Source organism: Pecten maximus, chromosome 14, assembly GCF_902652985.1.
Source record: "Pecten maximus chromosome 14, xPecMax1.1, whole genome shotgun sequence".
Classification (NCBI taxonomy): domain Eukaryota; kingdom Metazoa; phylum Mollusca; class Bivalvia; order Pectinida; family Pectinidae; genus Pecten; species Pecten maximus.
Window position 1 is genome coordinate 33874907 of NC_047028.1, and position 7373 is coordinate 33882279.

The following is a 7373-nucleotide window of genomic DNA, read 5'->3' on the forward strand; positions in this document are numbered from 1 at the left end:
CGGGTATATATGCAAGGCCATGGATGCCGAGACAGGTTTTCTGGAACGAGCATAATGACAGAAAGTAACAAAGTCAATGCCATGTGTTGGAACTGTGAAGGGATAATGGCCGGTATGCCTTATCTCCTTAAATGTCTTGACACATATGATATAGATATTTGCGGATTATCAGAACACTGGGTAAGGGAATACCAGTTGTCATTTTTTAATAGTTTTAACCATTCTGGTTATAAATGTTTTGTGAAACCAGTTTATGAAGTAGATCCTTTCCGCTACAAATGTAGTATTAGAGGTGGCGTATGCTTGTTATACAAATCGCTCCTTAATGTACAGGAAATTATTATAGACAGTCCTAGAATTGTAGGCCTGGAATTACAGTCAGCTAGTGGAGAATACTCATATTGGTTCTCAGTTTATATGCCTGCTTCTTCGAGGCCTTTTGAAATTTTTCAAGAACATGTTGATATTTTAGAATCTTTATATGATGTATACTCAGACAAGGGTAAAGTGTTTATTATTGGTGACTTTAATGTTAAAGTAAGAGGTGACCGCTATCAGTTTACTGATAACAATCGATCTCGGTTATTCCAGCAATTTTTAGATAAAACTAACATGATCTCGTTAAATGTTCAATCTGAATGCACAGGTCCCATTTGTACATTTTACCCTGAAACAGATAACTCTACTGCAATTGATCATGTACTCATTGAGTCAAATTCTATAGATCTTACCATGTACTGTAAAGTTTTAGACGACGATGGAAACGTTTCAGAACATTGTCCTATTGTCTGCTCAGTAGGAGTACCCAAATCCTTTACGGGCAATACATCAAGGTGTAACAAATATAAGTGGAAAAAAGCGTTAAGCGATGGTTCAATTTGCAATTACCAATGCTATGTAAAACGTTTACTGGATTGTATCAGAGTACCTACTGGAAATCCATCTTGCCATGATATAGATTGTTATTATAACAATATATGTTCTGCCTTGCTTGAAGCAGCTGATAAGTGTATACCAAAAACTATGTATAAAAAATATCAAAAACCTTATTGGGACGAAAGTCTTACGGTATTACATAATGAAATGTTGCACAAAAGACACTTGTGGATACAATCCGGAAAGCGTAGACAAGATTGTCGAACATTCTCGGAATATAAAAAATATAAAACTAAATTTAGACGTCAACTCAGGAAATCATTTGAATCTTACATGAAGAATCAATTCGCTGAAATTGATAGATCGGGTGATCTTGATCAGAACCTTTTTTGGCAACTTTTTAAAAGCAAAAAGTCAGCCTCAAGGGCTAAACAAACTGAGCTGAAATATGAAGGTAAAGTTTTCAGAGATCCTCATGATATAATTAATGGGTGGCGTCTACATTTTCAACATATATTTAAAAACCATGACGATAAGGAATTTGATTGTCATTTTCGAGATAAGATGGAAAAAAGAATCAAAATGTTAAAATCTAGTATACATTCTGATGAAAATTTGTTTTTACGTGATAATTTTACTTTTAGTGAAATAAATTTAATTTGTAAAAACCTTAAATCAGGTAAAGCAGGTGGTCACGAAGGTCTTGTCTACGAACATATTAAATATGCAGGTCATTCCGTAATTAACCATATACAAAACTTATTTAATCTTGTTGTAAAACATGAATATATCCCGAAAAGTTGGAAACATGGTATTATAGTAACGATGTACATGTATAAAGGCCGTAGGAAGCCAAAAGATGACCCTAATAGTTATAGGGGAATAACCCTTTTGCCAGTATTTTTTAAAATGTTTGAAGTGGCTATTGCGAAAAGAATTAGCTATGTAATAGAATCTGATGTGTTCCCAAATAAACAGCAGTCGGCATACCAGAAGAATTTATGTAGCCTTTGTACAGCTTTTAATTTACAGGAATGTATTTATTATAATATGGAAAATGGTTCAGATATATATGTATCGTTTTTAGACAGCTCAAAGGCGTTTGATACCGTTTGGCACGACGGTCTACTTGCAAAATTATATGACATTGGCCTTACCGGTAAAGTGTGGAATATTTTAAAGTTTATGTACACGGATATAAACAGTTCCGTATTTTTTAATGGTTTAATCTCCGCCCCAGTAAAGATGGAGCGCGGGATCTTACAAGGAGGGGCTCTCTCAGCCAAAATGTACTTAATTTTTATTAATGACCTATTAGATGAAGTAGAAAGATGTGGTAGGGGCGCTATGATTATCGATAAAACTGTAAATATTCCAACCCATGCAGACGATATATGTTTAGTAAGCACAAATATTACAAGCTTAAATAAAATGTTAACTATTTGTGAATCATACAGTCGCAAATGGCGATTTTTGTATTCAGCCTCAAAAAGTAAAGTTGTTGTATTTTCAAATAAAAGAACCATAACCATTAACTGTACTTTACCTCTATGATAACATATTGCCAGTTGTTTCGGAGATTACTCATGTAGGCATCTTATTAAATGATAAACACAATTCCATTGAATTAACAAAACAAGCATGCACTAAATTAAAAAGTGGCACTATGGCCCTTTTACGTTCTGGGGTACATCAATGCGCATTAAACCCTTTAACTATTGCTAAAATTTTAAAAATTAAAGTATACCCATCTGCACTCTACGGATGTGAACTGTGGGTACTTTCAAATACTGAATTATTGATGCTAGAAAGAGCTCAACACTTTATTGTAAAGTCAATTCAAGGTTTTGGGAAAAGAACAAGAACTGATATGTGTACTTCCTTGATTGGATGGCTCTCTACAGAAGCGTACATTGATATTAAAAAACTTTTGTATTTAGGTAGGATCTGCAGAATGAATAGAAATAACTTAATCTGCAGAGTATTCATTTCGAGATTTTTTATGTACATAGTGAGCAACTGTAGTCAAAAAGATTTTATACCCGATATCGTTAGAATACTTAAGAAGTATAACTTATATGAATATATTGTACTTTTTCTTGATGATGGTAGCTTTCCAAACAAAATACACTGGAAGTCATTGATTTATGAATCTGTATCTAATTATGAAACTAATGCTTGGTTGCATAGAATGTCTAATGACGCAGACTTCACACGATTTTTATTGCTACATGACGATCTTAAACCTCATTATTTATGGCAATTAGCTTTGCGTCATCCAAATTTTCTTTATAATATTGGATACATAATGAAATTGATTGTAACTGTTCGGGTAAGTAATGTTCAGCTTTTATGTCACCACTGTGGCCTTTTCTACACAGATTTTGTAACTCATGTTATTTTGCAGTGTTCTGTAACGGATAATATCCGTGATAATCTATGGTGTATTATAGCATCCATTTCAAGTATAGAACTAAGTACATATCTGCATTCACTACCTGATTATTCATTAATACATATTTTACTAGGTGGTCCAATGAACCATCAGGTGAATGAATCTGATCATGAAGAATTTAGATTAGAGTCCATATATGCCATAAAACGAATGTTTGATCTGTACACATAATTAATACATGTAGTATCATATATATATATATATATATATATATTTATGTACATGGAATATAAGACATATATACTACTCAACTTATATCTACGATAATTAACTACATGTATATGTATATAACATTATATTGTGAACTCGCATGCACTTTTGTTTGCTTGATATCACTTTGTAAATAGTCACGTATTATCTACGTTACATTGATTGTATTTGTATTATCATGCTCTTCTTTGTGGAGGAAATTAAGATGATAATAATGGGCATGGTCCTTGTTCTGCATGGACGCTCAAACAACCCGAAATATACCCCGAGTTTCCCCTGGCCCTGACACCATGTCTATGGATACAGGATTTTCCATAAGAGGGCGTGCCAAATTACGTGGGGTCCGGGGGGTATTCACCGGGAACATTTTTAGCAGGTAAATGCAAAATCCTTCATTCTAGTGTATTTCACGATACGACCAACCCCTTACCCCCTTAAAGCCGCCAGTGGCACGTTGCAGTCAGTTGTCACACGTCTAAAATTACCACCATAAGTCTTTTTTAACTTGTTTATATTTACCCATACACACAAATTTCCGAGTAAGTAATAAGTGTTTCAGTAGTGTGAAAACCGTCGAGGCCTGACGGGTGACCCATGACCTTCACACCCGACAGTGAAATCAAATTCAGGCCATCTAGGCACGTCTTATCTTTTGTATGCACATTTCCAAGAAAATATAAAGAAGTTTCTCAGTAACTTAAACTTTATTACGTGTACGTTAATTGAGTTCCAAATATTTAGAAATGTAAATTTCTAATATTCTTTTTAAACATTCCATATGTAACCTTCCTTATCTGGATAGTTGTTAACTGCTTTAACCATCTCACACTGTAGTTTGTGAGCAGTTATATCCAGTTATAAATAACCGTGTAGTTTGTGAGCAGCTATTTCCAGTTATAAATCACCGTGTTGTTTGCGAGCAGTTATTTAAAGTTATAAATAACCGTGTAGTTTGTGAGCAGCTATTTCCAGTTATAAATCACCGTGTTGTTTGTGAGCAGTTATTTCCAGTTATAAATCACCGTGTACACACGTAGTTTGTGAGCAGTTATTTCCAGTTATAAATCACCGTGTACATGTAGTTTGTGAGCAGTTATTTAAAGTTATAAATCACCGAGTAGTTTGTGAGCAGTTATTTAAAGTTATAAATAACCGTGTAGTTTGTGAGCAGTTATTTCCAGTTATAAATCAACGTGTAGTTTGTGAGCAGTTATTTCCAGTTATAAATCACCGTGTAGTTTGTGAGCAGCTATTTCCAGTTATAAATCACCGTGTACACACGTAGTTTGTGAGCAGTTATTTCCAGTTATAAATCACCGTGTAGTTTGTGAGCAGTTATTTCCAGTTATAAATCAACGTGTAGTTTGTGAGCAGCTATTTCCAGTTATAAATCAACGTGTAGTTTGTGAGCAGCTATTTCCAGTTATAAATCACAGTGTTGTTTGCGAGCAGTTAAGTTATTTGACAATATGTTATGTTAAACGTTGTTGGCCCGAATGTGGGAGCGCACGAGAGGTGCGACGGGAGGAATCTGGAGAAACCGGGAGAAACCCACGTGCACGTAGTCGAGCGGGTGACCATATACCTTTACACTCCATGGGACAACGTCTATTTCCGGAAGTAAAATCCAAAAAACTAGGAACTTGAAAAATGTTGAAAATCATTAAACCCGGTTGTTAGACAATTGTGGTCGTAATCTTATGATAAAGACATGCATTACATTTTGTCCAGTACAACATTAATAATTCTCCATTTTCATTTTGTAATTTCTTTTCCTTAAGCAGTTCCTGTATAAACAAATTGTATCTAAATGTATATATTGTGTACGTCGTTTATTAACCCTAATTTGTAGTATCCTAATGTAGCAACATTCATCTTACTCTTAGATCTCTAGATTTGTCTTTCTTCCTGTCATTCTTCTTTGCTTTCCTTTCTTTATAATCATTATAAGTAAACCGTGTCGCTATTAAGATCGCTGTAATATATATTCTATCGAGAGGGCTTTTATAAGTTTTTAAAAACTTGTGCCCAATCCAATTGTGTCTGAACAATAACATGTGTTCAAATCAAATCAAACAATTTTTTTTATATCTTAAAAGTATGATAGAAAATTTTCTAACATCAATTGTTGGACTAGTTTTCCTCTATTTAAAATGATATTTGAAAACTCTTTAAGTACTAATATTACATAATTGATTTCATAGTCCTTATCAATACCATGTACACCAATGATAACAGACATTGGATGACGAGGAACCATAATACCATAGACTTCTTCTATTTTTCTGTGTTGATGGAAACCAAACAGACTTAACATGGAAGCATTCCCAGAAAAAAAACAAAAATGGTTTCCCTGCCATCAAAACAAAATGGTTTTCCTGCCATCAAAACAAAATGGTTTTCCTGCCATCAAAACGAAATGGTTTCACTGCCATCAAAACAAAATGGTTTCCCTGCCATAAAAACGAAATAGTTTCCATGCCATCAAAACAAAATGATTTCCCTGCCATCAAAACAAAATGATTTCCCTGCCATCAAAACAAAGTGGTTGCCCTGCCATCAAAACAAAATTGTTTCCCTGCCATCAAAACAAAATGGTTTTCCCTGCCATCAAAACGAAATGATTTCCCTGCCATCAAAACGAAATGGTTTCCCTGTCATCAAACAAAATGGGTTTTTTTTCTGTCATCAAAACAAAATGGTTTTCCTGCCATCAAAACAAAATGATTTCCCTGCCATCAAAACAAAATGGTTTCCCTACCATCGAAACAAAATGGTTTCTCTGCCATCAAAACAAAATGATTTCCCTACCATCAAAACAAAATGATTTCCCTGCCATCAAAACAAAATGGTTTCCCTGCCATCGAAACAAAATGGTTTCCCTACCATCGAAACAAAATGGTTTCCCTGCCACCAAAACAAAATGGTTTCCCTGCAATCAAAATAAGTGTACATCTCTCTTAATCTACTAACGACTCTTTATTAGTTTAGTATTGGTATATACAAGTCTATGTAACATTTTAAATTGAAAGTGTGTCTCATCTGTAATACTTCTTGGAAGTAAATAGAAATATTTCATGTGTCCAGAGGTATTTTGTAACAATTCATGCCATTTCAATTGACTAGTTTATTAAGTCAATAAAACAAAAATATTTTTTGACTTTGTTATGAGTAGATACGTACAAAATTAATTAACAATGGTCAGTGAATTGGTTGGTTAACTTCAATCCTACTAAAACAGAAACCTTATTAATATCCAAAAAGACTAATTCCCCAAGTCATCCCCCTCTACATATGAACAATATTTTGCTTTCTGAGGTAAGTTCACATAGGCATCTCGGTTTGACTCTGTCCAACAATGGCGGTTGGACTGATCATATCAACTTGATCATATCCAAGGTTTGACCAAAATTGAATATTTTACGCAGATTCAAATTCACTTTAGATCGTACTTCCCTTCAAACTCTGTAATTTACTCTTATCCGACCTATTTTTGAATATGGGAACATTGTTTGGGATAACCTTACAAAAACTCAGTCTGACATGCTAGAAAATCTCCAATTAGAGGCAGCGCGTATAGTTACTGGCGGAACTAAACTCACAAGTAGAGTAAAACTTTATCTTGAAACAGGCTGGCTTCCCTTAGAGCAAAGACGTAAACACCACAAAATAATTCATTTCCATAAAATGGTTCACGGTCTCCTTCCTCAGTATCTACAAGAAATTCTTCCTCGACGTAATAATAGAATCCATGATCACAATACTCGTGTTGGAAATAACTTTCGCCCTCCTCCTTGTCGCACAAGTCTTTACATGAAATCCTTCCTGCCAC